The sequence below is a fragment of the Humulus lupulus genome, chromosome 6 (assembly GCF_963169125.1).
Source record: "Humulus lupulus chromosome 6, drHumLupu1.1, whole genome shotgun sequence".
Lineage (NCBI taxonomy): Eukaryota > Viridiplantae > Streptophyta > Magnoliopsida > Rosales > Cannabaceae > Humulus > Humulus lupulus.
The window spans coordinates 71,750,340-71,769,456 of NC_084798.1; positions in this window are offsets into that span (position 1 = coordinate 71,750,340).

Here is a 19,117-nt window from a genome sequence, read left to right on the forward strand (position 1 = left end):
GCGAATGTGGGATGTGTCCAAGCAGCTGGGGCTGCGTCCGAGCGGGTGTGGGCTGTGTCCGAGCGGGTTTGGGGTACGTCCGAGCTGCTGGGGCTGTGTCCGAGCATGTGTGGGCTGTGTCCGAGCAGCTGGGGCTGCATCCGAGCGGGTGTGGGCTGTGTCCGAGTAGCTGGGACTGCGTCCGAGTGGGTGTGGGTTGCGTCCGAGCGGCTGGGGCTGCATCCGAACAGCCTGGAGTGTGCATCCAAGGAGTTGTTGTCTGCGTGTCCGAGGGGATGGCATGTGTGCATCCGAGGGGCCTGGCGCATCCGCAGAGTTGTGGTTCATGCGTCCGAACAACCTGGAGTGCGCATCCAAGGAGCTGCTGTTTGCGTGTCTGAGGGGCTGGCATGTGTGCATCCGAGGGGCCTAGCGCATCTGTAGAGTTATGGTTCATTTGTCCGAAGATTCAGGCGTCGAGAGGCGTCCGAGGAGATGCTGGCTGGCCATCCGAGGAGCTGGATTGGTGTGTCTGGGAAGTACGGGCATGAATCCGAGTGGTCTAAATAGTTGAAAGTGGTCAAGGTTATGGGTTTGATGGGCTAAAAGGGGAACCTATTTTTTTAATTTTGAACTATGCAAACAAGATCAACAAGTTGAATTTCAAGGGTTCAAAAAACTTCAAGATAACGTCAATGGTTATCCTATACCCATGAGCATACCCATGAACCCGAAAGAGCAATGGAAATGGGAAATTGATAACTACCGTTTTTATGGACAGAAAAGTTAAGTCGTGGGTTTATTACAAAAGTGAAGGTTACTAACTGAATGGAAGCTTTTGGATGACCTCAAAAACATTTTTCTACAGAAAAAGTTTATCATACGAGTAAATCATATAATAAACTTGGGGGGTAAATGTTATCCCCAAAATTTTAGTTCGATGATGTGGCAATCAGAAGTGACAAGTGGTGATGCATGGTCAGTAAATGGCACATTAATAGTCAATAAATGTATTGGCTCTTCGGAGTTGTGATAAAGTGATCTGACCGACCTGTGATAGAATTTCTGTCCGACCGGTAAAGATTTTTGACTGACCAGTCACCTGTCTTGGCCGACCAGTGGAGTGCTTGGCCGACCAGTGGAGTGTTTGGCCGACCAGTGAAGTGCTTGGCCGACCAGTGGAGTGTTTGGCCGACCAGTGAAGTGTTTTGCTAGACCAGAGATGTGTCATGCTAGACCAGAGGAGTGCTAGAGGAGTGCTTTGCCTATACCGACCAGAGGTGTGCTAGAGGTGTGCTTTGCCGAAGAGAGGTGCTTACTTATGTCCTCAGTAACAGCTTCAACCCGAATCATTCTCAACTGTCGCGGGAATCTCTCAGATATCCTGGAATAATACCTATATTATTGTTATTTAAATTTAATTATATTTTATTAATTAAAGTCTGTTGGAAGAACGAAAGACCCGGTAAAAGGGAGATATTTGATGAACGAAAGAAACTATGTATTTTTCTACTTACACTTAAGAAACTCAGTTGGCTCAAGTTCATCTGATCTTAAGTGTAGGATATAAATCACAACTCCAAGTGGATTAGGCTATTACCAATGAATTGGGGCTGAACCACTATAAAATTATCAGTGTCGTATTTTTCTGTTGAAGGTTTATTGTAGTTTTGACGCCTACTCGTCGTTGGCCAAAATCGTGGTCAACAGTGGTATTTTTGCAATTGAGCTTAGATGCATATAGTGGCCCATATATTTGTTAGATATATGGTATTTTCCAAATAAAATATTCATAAAATGATAGATTTTATTGGGGCCCATTAAAAAATGTAAAGTTTAAATTCCTATCTTGTGGGTGATTCTACTTGTGAATGCCCATTTGCTTTGCATGACTATAGTGGGCCTAATAAATTAATAACAATTAATAAAATGAAGGTTTAAATTCCTGTCTTTTGGACCTTGTATGGAAGATAGGGGGCCTTTGTAGTGGGAACGAAATACTGGACCAAGCCTTCCTCCATACAAGCCCAATTGTTAATGCCCATTTACCTGAGTTTGACTTAATTGTATAGGTTCATTATATTAGTTAAACCTAAATATTGATTAGCAACAAATTAATTCTAAATTAATTGAATTTGTTTCAATGTGACACTTTAGAATTAATAGGAAATTATAGGACTTTGGTTTTAAAAAAAAAATTAATCTGTTTAATTTTTTTTTGGGAAAACCATAGTCATTAATTTTCTAAAAATAAATAATAAAAATACTATTTTTAATTTTATAATGAGTTTTTTTTTAAGAATTTTATTCGATCTCCACCATTGGTTTAACATAGTCAATAACTTAATAGGGCCTCGAGGCGCTTTGATTCGTCCCCCTACGGAAGGTGTTCATTAGATATTTTGACAAGGTTAGATTTCGAAAGATAGATAATTATAGGTCAAATTCTACTAGACTCACCCCTACGGTGACTACTAGGACTAAATCTATGGTTATTGAAACCGTGGGTCTAGTTCATAAAATAAGAGATTTTGTTTTCTTATTTTGATCGAATAATATGTTGTTAATAGTGGTGTCCATTATTAAATGAGTTTACAACTCTATTTAACTAGTGGTATTTTTTACTCTCGCTAACCGGGACAAGGATATCATAGATTAGTTAAAAACCTAATGAAATAGAGACATGATTGTTTTTGGTATTTTTTCTCATATCTTACATATTTTTGGTATATGTTGTGCTATTTCTTGAAATATGTGTGAATAGAAGTTTTATTGAGAAAATGTGATTGATTTCTATTTTATTGGTAATTTGTAGTTTTAAGTTATGGCTGTGTCTACTACCATCCTTTCTCAACTTTCGATGGAGAAACTCACTGGACAAAACTTCCTTAAATGGAAGCAAAACATCAACATTGTGTTGATTGGTGACAACTCCAAGCTTGTCATGACTGAGGAATCCCCGAAAGTTCCAACTGAAGGAGCTACCAAGTCTGTGAGGGACAAGTATGAGCGTTGGCAGGCGGCTAACAACAAGGTGTGATACTACATGTTGACTAGTATGGTCGACACTCTCAAGACAAAGATGGAGAATGTCGAGACAGCCTACAAAATCATGGATCAGCTCCAAGACATGTTTGGTGCCAAGTCAGTGCAGACTCATTTTGAGGCCACCAAGAAATATGCCAATGCTCGAATGGCACCTTCTTAACATGTTCGTGATCACCTGATCAAGATGACGAACTACTTTCAGGAAGCTGAACTGCACGGAGCCATAATAGATGAGGAAACTCAAGTTGGCTTAATCCTCAATAGTCTTTATCCGGCTTTCCTTCCAATCACCACCAACTATGTGTTGAATAAACTCAACTATGGTCTGACGCAGCTCATGAATGAGCTTCAGACTTTTGAGTCTATCATGGGTGGACCTAGTAAGGGAGGAGAAAAGAAGACAACTACTACTACTGCTGCTGATCCAGCTAAGGCTGAAGCTAACCAAGCTTCATCTTCCAAAGCTGGAAACAAGAGGAAAGGTGGAAAAAACAACAACCCTAAGCCTGCAAAGGCTACAAAGGCGAGTGCACAACCAAGTGCACAGACGCCTAAGGGGAAAAACAAGAAAGGTAAAGGTAAATGTTTTCACTGCAAAGATAAGTGGCATTGGAAACAGGATTGCCCCAAGTTTCTAGCAGATAAAAACAAAGGTAATGATTATAGTTCATTTATCTTGGAAACATGTGTTTTAGAGAATGATAACTCTGTTTGGATTATTGATTCTGGATCTACTAACCATGTTTGTAACTCTTTACAGCTTCTTGAATCGTGGGAGGAAGTGAACAAAGGCGGCTTAAAGCTTATAGTTGGGAACGGAGCGTTCGTTGCGGTCCAAGCTACAGGAAGAGCTCGTCTGAAGTTCGGAAATAAATTTTTAATTTTAAAAAATGTATTTTTTTATTCTGCATTTTAGTAGAAATTTAATTTCAGTTTCCATGGTGCAATTAGAACGATTTGTTATGCCTTTCACAAGTTTTAATATATCTATTTATTTCAATGGATCACAATTGTGTATTGCATGTTTGGAAAACAGGCTTTATATTCTGCGACCTAACAAACCTCTCACTCTTAATAATGATTTATTCAAAGTAGCTAAACCTAGGACTAATAAACGTAAAAAGACCGATAACAATAATATGACATATTTATGACACTTAAGACTAGGTCACATTAGCTATGATAAGATTCAAAGACTTACAAAGGATGGACCTTTGAGGGAACTCACCTTAGGTGAATTACCTGTCTGTGAATCTTGTCTAGAAGGCAAACTGAACAAGCGTCCATTATCTGCAAAAGGGTGACAGGGCTAAAGAACCACTTGGTCTTGTGCATTCAAATGTTTGTGGACCTTTGAATGTACAAGCCAGGGGTGGTTTTGAGTATTTCATCACTTTCATTGATGATTACTCTAGATACTCATGTCTTTACCTAATGCATAGGAAATCAGAAACATTTTCAAAGTTTCAGGAATTCTTAGCAATGGCTCAGAACCAATTAGGTAAAAGGTTAAAGATCTTGTGATCTAATAGGGGTGGAGAATATTTGGATATGCAGTTCCAAGATCATTTAACTGAACTTGGGATTTTATCACAACTTACTGCCCCAGGTACTCCGCAACAAAATGGTGTAGCGGAACGCCGGAATAGAACTTTATTGGAAATGGTTAGATGCATGCTTAGTTACTCAACTCTACCAACTTCGTTCCGGGGACATGCAATTGAAACCGCGAATGACATTCTCAATGTCATGCCATCTAAATCAATCCCCAAAACACCTTTAGAACACTGGAATGGTCGTGAACCTAGTTTACGCCATTATAGAATCTGGGGGTGTCCCGCTCACGTCCTGAGGAAAAAGGAGGGAAAGCTAGAACCGTGAACTGAAGTTTGCATGTTTGCTGGCTATCCTAAAGGTACTCGGGGTGGACTTTTCTATAGTCATTCAGAAAAGAAACTGTTTACTTCTACAAATGCTACTTTTCTGGAAAATGACTATGTCCAGAACTTTAAACCTTGCAGCAGAGTAGTTTTAGAGGAGATGGTTAAAGAATTGACTCCAACCAATGTTCCATCGTCATCAACATGAGTTGATGATGAAATTCCCACTCTTCATGTCCAACCAATGCAAGTCGATTTAAATGAATAAAGTACCACTGTTCCTGAGCAAACAGTCACAGAGCCTCGTGGTAGTGGGAGGGTTTCTGGGAACCCAGTTCGCTATGGTTTGGATGGTGAAACCAATATGGTTGTTGGTGACACTAGTGATGATGATCTGATCTTTTTCAAAAAGGAAATGGATATCCTTGAAAAGGAACTATGGATCGAAGTCATGAAACAGGAAATGGAGTCCATGTACTCAAATTCCGTCTGGGATCTTGTGGAGGCACCTAGTGACTTTAGGGCCATTGGGTGCAAGTGGATCTACAAGAAGAAACGAGGTGTTGATGGAAATATCGAGACTTATAAAGCTCGATTAGTGGCAAAGGGTTATGCCCAAAGAGAAGGCGTGGACTATGAGGAAACTTTTAGTCCGGTAGACATGGTCAAATCCATTCGCATCCTCCTATCCATAGCATCCGCTCTCGACTATGAGATTTGGGAAATAAACGTCAAGGCAGCTTTTCTTAATGGAAAGCTTGATGAAGTCATTTATATGGATCAGCCAGAAGGATTTAAAGTAGCTGGACAAGAAGGAAAAGTTTGCAAGTTGAATAGGTCCATCTATGGACTTAAGCAAGCTTCTCGTTCCTGAAATCTTAGGTTTGATGAAATAATCAAAACCTATGGCTTTGAACAAAATAGTGATGAGCCCTATGTTTACCAACTGAAGGCAAATCAAATAGTGGTATTCCTAGTTCTTTATGTAGATGATATCTTACTCATTGGAAACAATGTTAAGAAATTATTAGATGTGAAGAATTGGCTGAGCATTCAATTCCAGATGAAGGATTTGGGTGAAGCAAGTTATGTTCTAGGTATCCAGATCATCAAGGATAGAAAGAATAGACTCTTAGCTCTATCTCAAGCAACTTACATAGATAAAGTGATTGAACGTTTCTCAATGAAAAATTCCAAGAAAGGGTGTCTATCGTCCCGCCATGGAATTCATCTCTCAAAGAAGTAGTCTCCCCAGACTCCTAAAGAGGAAGATGCAATGAGAAAAGTTCCTTACGCATCTGCAATTGGAAGTCTGATGTATGCCCTGTTGTGTACTAGACCAGATATCTACTATGCAGTGGGAGTAGTGAGCAGGTATCAGTCAAACCCAGGACCAGAACATTGGATAGCAGTTAAGCATATCCTGAAGTATTTGAGACGGACTAGGGATTATATGTTAGTCTACAAGGGTGGTGTTCTGAACCCTGTAGGCTACACCGATTCAGATTTTCAGAATGATGTCGGTGATAGGAAGTCTACTTCTGGAATGGTGTTTACTCTTGGGGGTGGAGCTGTGATTTGGAGAAGCGTAAAGCAGTCTGCAATCTCAGATTCCACCATGGAGGCTGAGTACATAGCCGCGTCTGAAGCTGCTAAGGAAAGAGTCTGGCTAAAGAAGTTCTATTAAGATCTTGGTGTTATTCCAGAAATGGATAAACCGTTTGTGTTGTTTTGTGACAATACAGGAGCGATAGCCAACTCAAAAGAACCTCGAAGTCACAAGAGAAGTAAGCATATAGAAAGAAAGTTCACATTATTCGAGAATATGTGGCCAAGGGAGATGTGAAGGTTATGAAGATTGCTACTGAAGACTATCTTACAGATCCATTTACAAAAACACTACCAGAAGCTACATTTGATAATCATATCAAGGAAATGGGATTAGTAGAATTAAGGCATTAGTTTCAATTAGTGCAAGTGGGAGTTTTTTGGGGTTTTATGCCCTAATTAAAACCAAAATTCTTTGTAATCTCATTTTGTTACCAATAAAATAATAGAAATCATTTTTTGACTTGGTCAATCACTTTGCTCACATGTTTTATTTTCATGATTATTGTTTAATATAAACTTCTATTAAGTCCCGAGCATATAGCTAATCTTATTTATAGTGACGTAATCACAGTGGAATATAAATATGATTATATGTTCAAAATAAGTTAGTCCTAAGATTAGTCAGTGCACCACACTGACTTGCCAATCTACGATATGATCTACTTACACATTACAGTGTTATGTTCTTTCCAAAACATTAGCAAAGTAGATAAGATTGGAAGTATTTGTTATGTCAGACCGGACCGATATTGACAGTTGATAAGATAAGTAAACATACCGTTATTATCTATTCTAGTCATACCATATAGTTGACCATAGGTCAATTCAATCTCAATTCTGAGTGGTTAGTATTCTAATTGATTGTATTATTTGAGTTCTTTGATTTGTTCGTTACCAGCTTACCCTGCGGACTAGCCCATACTTACATCTTGGGAACTCGGTAGTATAATTGAGTGGGAGTGTTAATCATAGATATGAACAACTATAGCTTCTGATGAAGAAGTGAAACGATGGTTTCCTTTTAGTTTGGTTCAAGGTGTTAAATTATAGAGATCTCATTTCAGTAATTAAATTAGTTTATTGAAATATCATTTACAAGGAACTAAGTGTTTTAAGGATAAAATACAATGGGGGGCAAAACGGTATTTAGTCCTATCTCATTGTAGACCGTCTATAGAGGATTGGGTGATAATTATGGTTGTAACAATAGATAATTAATAGCGTATCTATATTTGTTATAGAGTGTTCTATGAATTCAAGAGTGCAATTCCAAGTCTATAGTGGAGTCACGAGGAATTAATAAGTTAGTAAATTTATTTGTTAGATTTATGATAACTTATTGGAGCTTGATTTCATAGGCCCATGGTCCCCATTGTACCTTGGATAAAATCATCTAGATAGTCTCAATTAATTGATTTAATTATCAAAGTTGACCAAGTCAATTTTGGATAGTTTCACAGAGTTATGTAATTTTGAGAAGAAAAGAGAAATTATGGCAGATTTATTAATTAAGATAAATTGGTATCTAAATTAACAAATAAGTTTAAATCAAGGTTCAAATTATAAATAATTAATTTGATAAAGGAACTAAATAATTATTTAATTAATTAAATCAATAGAAAATAATGCTGGCCTTGATTTTAAGTCAAATGGGCTTATAATCAAATGAGAAATTTCACGGGCCTAAAGCCCATGACAATTTCAACCTAGGGCTTTAAAATGACTATTATTTTATTTATTTTTTATTTAAATTAAATGGCCTAATTGAGTCTATAAAATGAGTGCTTAGGGAGAAGTCAAAACATAAGTTTAATCACTAGTTTTCTGATAGTTTTAGATTCTCTCTAAACACAAGTCCTTTTCTAAGCCTCTTTGTTATTTTCTCTTCTTCTCTCTATATCTATCTCATGTGTTGAGAATTACCCACACTAGTCTAGGTGATTCTAAGGATACATTGGAAGATTGATAAGAAAATAGAAGATCGGTTCAGTGTCTTGATAATACTCTGCGACAGAGAGGATACAAGAGTTAGAGAAACAAAAGGAAGGACTCTTTCATTCCGTTGCGTATACTGTAAGTATTCTATTCATTGTTTCTCTTTGAATTCAATTTTAGAAACATGTTTTAGGCTATCTCTTATTAATTTGTTTAATATTAGATATACATGAAAATAAATAAAGATCCTGTATAAGTTTTCCTAACAGTACGAACATCCATATAGATCCGTACGGTTGCGTACAGTGGGCCCCGACAGCACCTCCAAGTGCCACATGTCCCCGTCTTGCTGGTCCAGAATTTTTTTTATTTTTCTGAAATTAATCTGTTATTTTTTTAAAATTTTAAAATGTTAAATATCATATTTGTTAGAAATTTGATATTTAAATAATGAAATAATTATGTTATCCTAACAAACATTTTTTAATATCTTATTTAATAATTTATTTTTAAAATAACATATTTTAATTAAATTAATTTCTATTTTTTAATTAAAAGTTGTTTTAATTAGAAGGAAAATAAAATAATTATTATTTAAAAGTTTTGTTTTAATTAATCAAGATAAATAGAAAATTATTTTCTTATTATTATTCAGGACCAACGACACATATCCTACCGAAAGTAAAGTAAAGAAGCCCGATGGAGATCAAGGCGGTTTTATTTTATTTTATTTTAATTTTATAAAGAGATTGTAAAATTAGAAATACCCAAAAACACCCGGTTCAACATTTATTGTTTATTTATTCATTTATTTAAATAATTATTTTCATGTGATTGATAACTGTTCATGCATTTTGTGCCATACATAAAAAACTCACACAGTCATTATCATGCATCTCATTGGTAGAAACATAATTATTAGGATTGTCCTATATGTTTATATGATTTGTTTTGCGAAACCAATTGCATATAAATTACTTAGTTTTATTCTTTGAAAACTTGGTAAAATATCACACCGTTTTTTTTTTAGTCTTTATGACTTAATTTCTTTAAACCAACTTTATTTTAAAATTGTTTTTTAGTAAAGTTTAGATGAGCATAATTGGTAATTTAAAATTAGATATGGACCTAGAAACTTGTTTTCTTACTAATTTTAATTATGTTCATAAAGTTTAAAGAATCTATAATTAGTTTAAAAACACTTATTTCAAAATAGTGAGTGGGAGAGGGTTGATAACTCAACATAACCCGTGGTCTCCATTATTAATATAACACCGTGAGATATGAATAGCGCCTCGCGACGACTTTGTTTTCATCCCCCTAAGGAAGGTGCCTAGACATGTCAATAGCAAGGTTATATTTCATACAAAGATAGGAACTAATGATGTATTTTAGGTTTGACCGACCCTAAGGCGGCATGTCCTAAGTTAAGTCATGAACTCCGAAATAATGGGTTACACTCACAAAGTTATGATTAAGTTTTTGCAGTGGATAATGATAACTTGACCAAACTAAGCGGTATTTTAATGTTTAAAAGAGAAAATAATGAGTTATTTTAAGTTTTAAACAATAAAGATAAGAACGTCTTATAAATTCTCTAAGATTAATTTGACCGACCCTAAGGCGGCACTTTAATTGTTAGAAAGTTTTATCGTAGAAATTAAAATTTATTTTATGTGTTTTAATTGTGCTCATGCATCACGTTTAATTTCCGAAACTTTGATATTTATTTTTCTAAATATAATAATAGTATTTGTATTTTTTTATTCAGAATATGTCTATCTCTGGTAATCCAATCACTGCTTTAATCGCACAAGAAAAATTAACTGGTGATAACTTCATAAAATGGAAATCAAATATGAATCTATTGTTGGTTAGTGAAAACCACAAGTTTGTCCTAAATGAGGAATGTCCTGAAGAACCTGGCGCCACTACCCCAAAACATGTTCGGGATAAATTTGATGCATGGATTCAATCCAATAACAAAGCTAAGTGCTATATGCTTGTAAGCATGAGTGATGTCTTACGAAAGCATGAATCCATGGAAACTGCTTTTGAGATACTAGAATCTCTTAAGGAAATGTTTGGGCGCCCATCTGATCAAAGTAGTCATGAGGCTACTAGAACCTACATGAATGCTAAGATGAAGAAAGGTCAATATGTGTGTGAACATGTCTTGAACATGATCAGTATACTCCATGAAGCTGAGACACATGGAGCGGTCATGGATGAAAAGACACAAGTAAGCATTATACTTGAGTCTTTAACTCCTGCTTTTTCTACACTCACAACAAATTATGTCATGAATAAATTAGAATTTAACATGACACAATTACTGAATGAATTACAAACTTTTGAGTCTTTGAACAAGACAATCTCAAGTCAGGCTGAAGCAAATGTTTATGAAGCAAAACCATCTTCTTCTAAGAAGAAAAGGAAAAGCAATAACAATGACCTAAAAAGGACAATCCGAAAAAGGCAAAGAAGTCATCCAAGGCACCCGAGAACAAAAAGAACAATGACCCCAAACAAAAGGCACCCAAAGCAAAGTGTTTCCCTTGTAATGTCGACAGTCATTGGAAGAGAAACTGTCCAATGTATCTCGCCAAGCTGAAAGAGAAAAAGAAAGGTAAATTAGATTTACTTGTACTCGAAGCTTGTATGGTGGAACATGATAAATTATTATGGATAATTGATTCTGGTTCCACTAACCATGTTTGTTCTTGTTTGCAGATGCTTGAGTCCGCAAAGCAGTTGGAGCAAGGAGAGATGACTATGAGAGTGGGAAGTGGAGCACTTGTTTCAGCTAAAGCATGTGGAACAGTCCGTTTAAATTTTAAGAACAATTTTCTAGTTTTGAATAATGTTCTCTTTATTCCTGAAATTACTATAAACATTATTTCTTTATCTTTGTTACATGAACAAAATTTTGACATTTCTTTTAATAATAATGTGATGTTTATTTCAAGGAATGGAAACAATATTTGTCATGCAAAACAAAAGGACAGACTATACATGCTTAATCCAATTGAAAAATCGCTCAGTAATTCTAAATTATTCAAAGTAGCTAAACCACAAAGTAACAAAAGACAAAAGGTTTCTAAAGAAAATGACACGTATCTTTGGCACTTAAGATTAGTTCATATTAGTCAAGAAAGGATAAACCGGTTAACTAAAGATGGACCTTTGAGGGAACTAACAGTCAGAACCCTACCGGTTTGTGAATCCTGTTTAGAAGGAAAATTGACAAAATGACCTTTCACTTCAAAAGGAAATTGAGCCAAAGAACCACTAGAGCTTATACATAGTGATGTATGTGGTCCAATTAACATACAAGCTCGAGGTGGTTATGAATATTTTGTCACATTTACTGACGACTATTCTAGATACGGTCATGTTTACCTAAAGCTTAAGAAGTCAGAAACTTTTGATAGGTTTAAAGACTTCAAAGCCTTAGATGAGAAGCAATTAGGTAAATCTTTAAAGACACTCCGATCTGATCGTGGTGGTGAATATTTGGATTCTGAATTCAAAGATTTCTTGCTGGAGCATGGTATTCTATCCCAACTCACAGCACCTGGAACACCACAACAAAACGGAGTTTCAGAGAGAAGAAACCGAACCTTGTTGGACATGGTCAGGTCTATGTTAAGCTACTCTTCACTTCCATTATCATTTTGGGGATATGCATTTCAAACAGCTAATTACATTTTGAATGTAGTTCTGTCCAAAGCTGTGACAAAGACACCACTAGAATTATGGAATGGAAATAAACCTAGTTTACGACATTTCCGTATTTGGGGTTATCCTGCTCATGTGCTAAGACCTAAATCTGGCAAACTGGATTCAAGGTCTGAAGTGTGTATATTTGTGGGCTATGCTCCAAAAACCAGAGGTGGATATTTCTATAGTCCAAGTGATCAAAAGGTATTTGCTTCGACGAATGCAACCTTTTTAGAACACGACTATATGAATGATTTTAAACCTCGGAGCAAAGTAGTTTTACAGGAACTAATAACAGCTAAAATTTCATCTCCATCTTCTTCATCAGTTATGATAAAACAACCAAAGAAACCACAATTCCTGAAAAGGAAAAACTAGTGCAACGTCGTAGTGGGAGGATTGTGAGATAACCTATTCGCTACGAACAAGAGGCACACGTTCTTGTATCAGATACTGAAAAGAACGATCCATTGACTTTTAAAGAATCAATGGAAGACCCTGATGTTGATAAGTGGCAAGCTACCATGAATCAAGAAATGGAATCAATGTATTTCAATTCAGTCTGGGAACTTGTAGATCTGCCTGACAATGTCAAAGCCACTGGATGTAAATGGATCTACAAGAAGAAAAGGGGTGCAGATGGAAATGTAGAGACTTATAAAGCAAGGCTTGTGGCCAAAGGGTACACACAGAGAGAAGGTGTAGATTATGAAGAAATATTTTCTCCTGTGGCCATGCTTAAGTCCATTCGCATTCTTTTATCCATAGCTGACATCTATGATTACGAGATCTGGCAAATGGACGTCAAGACAGCCTTTCTAAATGGCCAACTTGATGAAACCATATATATGGAACAACTAGAAGGGTTTATTAAGAAGGATCAAGATCAAAATGTATGCAAGTTGTTGAAATCCATATATGGATTGAAACAAGCATCAAGATCTTGGAACTTAACATTTGATGAAACTATCAAAACATATGGCTTCGAACAAAATGTTGACGAAGCATGTGTTTATAAAACATCAAAGGGAAAGTTGTGGTTTTCTTAGTTCTTTACATTGATGATATCCTACTCATTGGGAATGATGTAGAGACATTATCAAATGTATAGAAATGGTTGGGTAACAAATTTCAAATGAAAGATTTGGGAGAAGCGAGCTATGTTCTAGGCATTGAAATTCTACGAGATAGAAAGAAAAAGCTCTTGGCACTTTCACAAGTAAATTATATTGATAAAGTGCTTGAAAGATTCTCTATGTAAAATTCCAAAAAGGGTCAATTTCTAACCAGACATGGAATTACTCTTTGCAAAGATTAGTGTCCAAAGACACCACAAGAGCAAGAGGACATGAGAAAGTATCCCTATGCATCAGCTGTAGGGAGCCTAATGTATGCAATGTTATGTACTAGACCTGACATATGTTATGCAGTAGGGATTGTCAGTCGTTATCAGTCAAATCCAGGTTTGGAACACTGGATTGCGGTGAAACATATTCTCAAGTATCTCAGGAGAACGGGGAACTATATGCTAGTATATTCGGGTAGTGACCTTGAACCTACTAGATATACTGACTCAGATTTTCAATCAGACAAAGATAGTAGAAAGTGTACTTCTGGGTTAGTATTCACTCTTGGTGGTGGAGCTGTTGTTTGGAGAAGCATTAAGCAATCAAGTATAGCTAATTCAACCATGGAAGTTGAATACATAGCAGCTTGTGAAGCAGCTAAAGAAGCAGTTTGGCTGAAAAAGTTCTACACGGATCTGGAAGTGGTTCTAGAAGTGGAGAAACCACTTGTTCTTTACTATGACAACAGTTGAGCAGTGGCTAATTCTAAAGAACCAAGAATCCACAAGAGAGGAAAGCATATAGAGCACAAATACCACTTAATCAGAGAAATCGTACATAGAGGAGATGTGTCCATTCTGAAAATCGCATCAGAACACAACCTGGCAGACCCGTTTATGAAGATGCTTCTTGCAAAGCAATTCGAGGGTCATGTACATAATATGGGATTAAGAGAAATGTCTTACTTGCTTTAAGTACAAGTGGGAGATTATTAGGAGTATGTCCTAAAAGCATGCAAAAGACATTTATTATTTTGATGAATAAATAAATACAATGGTTTATTATTGTTATATTTAGATTATTAAATTACTGTTTGAATAATTTTGTAAATATCAGAAAAATTCCACATTCATTATTGAGGATGTGATCTTGTATTAGTACGAGATAATTAAGAATACATGAATGAATAAAAATAGTCAACAACACCAAATTGAAGCTATTGAATTCTTTAATTGGGGTTGTAAGTACGGTTTTCTGAGTATCATGTTGATACAAATAATCTAGATTCGGATTATTGATGTGGTAAGACATCTCAGTAAATGTGCTTTATATAATATGATTATATATGACATGAACCGATATGAATAAAAGTCTTTATCAAAAAAACATTTAATAATAAAGACTTGTAATTCATATAATAATTGATGATCATTTATAGATCAACCTAAATCCTGAGTGTTCATGAACTCCTGTTCATGTTTATTAAATATTTTGATTCATTCGTTAAGGTCTCTTCATAGAATGAGGATGATGACTTTTGTTGTGGAGATTTAATATCATGGATGGCTGGGAACATGAATCAACAATACAGAATCTAATCTTTCCTAACAGATCGTATATTAGTTCTCTTAAGGGTTAATTCTGGAACTGAATGAAATTATGCTCAAATCTATAATTAGATTATAGATTAATTGTTCACTAGTGAATTAATGGTACTTAAGGAAGAAGAAGTAAATTAGAAAGGTAAAATGGTAATTCTTCCATTCTAATCTATGAACTAATTAATTAGATGGTTGAACTATTGTAAGATGGTTATATTAATGGACAACTTAAAATAAGATTTCTGTAAAAGTATATCTATAACATAAAGAGTTCGATTCTGAATTTATAGTAGAGAAATATCAGAATTAATAAATTAACTATTATAATTAAAGAGTTTAATTATTTAGTTTTAATTTATTGGAGCTTAATGTTATAGGTCCATGGTCCCCGAAATGGCTCAAACAAACACTCACAAAGATAAATACAAAAATGGGCAAAAAGACTTATTTGATAAGTAAAATATTTTTCATTGCACTAAACATAATTATTCTATAATTATGTGTAATTGATTAATTGAAAATTAATTAATTAATTATTTGATTTAACAAAAATATAATTAATTTTGAATTAATTTATTTTTTTGGATTTTTGGTATTTAAATAATAATAAAAATTGGGAAAAATCACATGCATTCATTGGCATGTGGTACACGTGTAGCACAATGCATAGTCACTGTGCTACACGCTCAAGAAGCTTCAAGAAGTTTCTTTGTTCCACAATTTTAGTTATTTAAATATTAAATAAACAATGAGATATTGTAATATGATTAAAATATTATTATTTAAACATAATCTGATAACTGATTAGTTATTTTTAAATTATTTTAAATAACTAATATATTATTTTTAATATATTGGATATATTAAATATAGAAGATCAGTTTTTCAGAGTGATACTTTTTCAGTGATAGAAAATATATCGTGAAATCTCTCTGAGAAAAATAGAACAGTGATACAAGCATAGGTCACTGTTCATCACAAACTTAGGTCCAAACTTTATAAGATCTCATGTGTTGAGAACATCTGATAAATAGATTTTTCCTATTGTTTTGTATAGCGAGCCCACACTCGTTCTTTGTGTGCTGAGAACATTTTGGAAGATCCTAGTGTGAGATCTCAAGGGTTTTTGCTGTACAAAAAGATAGCAGCAAGGAAGGACTTGAGGTAATTTTTTATTCATCTCTTTGATTCAATATATATATATGTATGTGAAGAAGTAGATCTAGAAATCTTGTGGGGTTAAATTAACAATTTTGATTGTTGTTCCACTGCGTATAATCTCTGATTTGATCTATAAAAACCAACAAGGCTATCTGCCATTTCAGAATCCACCTTGGAGGCTGAGTACATAGCTGCATCTATGGTGGCTAAGGAAGTTCTATACGAATCTTGATGTTATTCCAGAAATGGATAAACCACTCATTTTTACTAGTGACTGTAATAAGGCAATAGCAAATTCGAAAGAACCTCGAAACTACAAAAGAGCAAAGCATATAAAGAGAAAGTACCACATTATCGAGGATGTGTGGCGAAGGCGTGATGTGAAGGTGATGAATATAGCATTGGAAGGAAATCTTTCATATCCCTTTACGAAGATATAAGCAGATAGCATAATTGTGAAGCATGTAGAATGCATGGTTTTGAGAAACATGTCCCATTTTTTTTAAAAGGGCAAGTAGGAGTTTGTTGGGTTTTATGCCCTTATAAAACCATGTCGGACATGTAACACAATTTTATATTATCGATAAAAGTGGTAGAAATCATTTAGTTTGACAACTGTGTTGCTTGCTTGTTTTATTACATGATTATTGAAAAAATACAAACACTTATAAAATTCTGAACATATGGATAGTTACAATTATAGTGACTAGGTCACGGTGGATTATAGTTGTAATTATATGTTCAAAAGAACGAGTCCTAAGATTAGATCAATGCATTGGATTTTCACTGATTAGGCAATCTACGATATGATCTACTTACACATTCGGGGTGTGATGTCTTGTCCAAGGCATTGACCAAGTAGATATGATCAGATGTATTTAGTTACATCGGACTAGGACTAATATTGATTCTTGATTGATAAATAAGTATCATTGTTATCGAATTTAATCAATGTCACAACGTTGACCATAGGTTAAGTCAATCTTAATTCTGAGTGATAATATTCTGCTAATTCTATTATTTAAATCTTTTGACTTGTTCGTTACCAGCTTACCCTACGGTCTAGCCCATACTTACATCTTGGAGATTTAGTTGTGTAATTGAGTGGGGGTATTATTCATAGATATGAAATCTATAACTTCTGTATGAGAAGTGAAAAGATGATTTCCTTAATTGCTTTGTTCAAAAGGTTAAATGATTAAGATCTCATTTCTATGATTAAGTTCACGGAAATATCATTTATAAGGAACTTAGTGAGAGTTAAGGATAAAATACTGATGAGGAGTAAAACGGTAATTTGCACCCATCTCGTTTGTATGTCATCGATAGACAATTGAGTGACTATAATGGTTATAACAATAAATAACATATTTATGGTTTGAAAAATACATTCTATGAATTCAAGAGTGCAGCAAGTTTATGGAAGAAACTTGAACAACTTTACATGACAAAATATCTGGCAAACAGATTGTTCTTGAAACAAAAGTTGTATTCTTTCAAAATGGCACCTGGTAAATCTATTGAAGACCACTTGGATGATTTCAATAAGATGATTCTTGATTTAGAGAACATTGAAATCAAGATTGAACATTAGGATCAAGCCATCATAGTTCTAAATTCTCTTCCAAATGAGAGATATGATCATTTCATGGACACCATGATGTTTGGGAGAGACTCTTTGACATTATAAGAAGTTCAAAGTGCCTTAATGTCTAAAGAAATGAAGAGAAAGTCAGAACAGAGATAAGAAGTCTCGGGTAAATGGATATTGATTCGGGGAAGAACTGATAAAAGGGAAAACAAGAAACAAGAAAATCAAAAGAGAGGAAAGTCAAGTTCAAAGTACAATAGAAAGTGTTTCATATGTCATAAAACTCCACATCTTAAGAAGGATTGCCCAAAGTTGGAGAAGAGATCAGGGAGCAACAAGAGACTGGGCAATGTTGATGTTGTCTCTGATGGAGAAGATAGTGAAGGCTACAACAGTGGTGGGGTGTTGGTGGTTGCAAATGGATGCTCTGGGTCATCTTGGTAATTGATTTAGGATGCTCTTTCCATGTTTATCCAGACAAAACTCAATTCAGTAACTACAAGAAGAATGAGGGTGGGACAGTGAGACTTGGGGATAATAGAGCTTGTTATATTATAGGAATGAGATCAATTAAATTGGAGTTGATTGGAGGCCATGTGATTGAACTCCGGTAGGTGAGGCATGTTCCCGAGATTAAAAGAAATCTCATTTCAGTTGCTATGTTAGACAAAGAAGGTTGTTTAGTTAAGGTTGAAAATGGTGTCATGAAAGTTGTAAAAGGCTCAATGGTATTGATGAAAGGATCTATGATAAATGGTGCATATGTGTTACAAGGAAATACAGCAAGGAACTTGACTACTGTTGCATCAAAGGCTATGGTTAATTCTACAATGCTTTGGCATAGAAGGTTGGGTCACGTTAGCCAAAGGGGAATTGAAATTCTTGAAAAACAAGGTTGGCTTGGAGAGAAAACAATTCAAGATATGACCTTTTGTGAACAGTGTGTTTTGGGTAAGTCAACAAGGGTCAAGTTTAAAGCTGGTGTACACCGAACAAAAAGGACTCTTGATTATATACATTCAGATCTATGGGGGCCATCTATAACTCTTTCTCGAGGTGGAGCTAGTATTTTCTTACTCTAATTGATGATTATTCTAGATATGTTTGGGTGTATATACTTAAGAAAAAAAATGATGCATTTAAAACCTGTAAAGAATGGAAAGTTTTGGTTGAGACTCAAACTGAAAAGAAAGTTAAACGATTGACGACTGACAATGGTTTAGAGTTTCATGTTGATGAATTTAACAAGTTTTGTAGACAAGCTGGTATAGCAAGACACTTAACACTGAGGAAAACTCCACAACAAAATGGACTTGTAGAAAGGATGAATAGAACAATCCTTGAGAGAGTAAGGTGCATGTTAATTTACTCTGGTTTACCCAAGAATTTCTGGACAGAAGCTATTGTTACAAATTGTTACTTGATTAATCTTTGTCCCTCCTCGGCCATCAAGTTTAAAACACCAATAGAAATATGGTTAGGACATCCAGCCAAGTATGGTCACTTGAGAACCTCCGGATG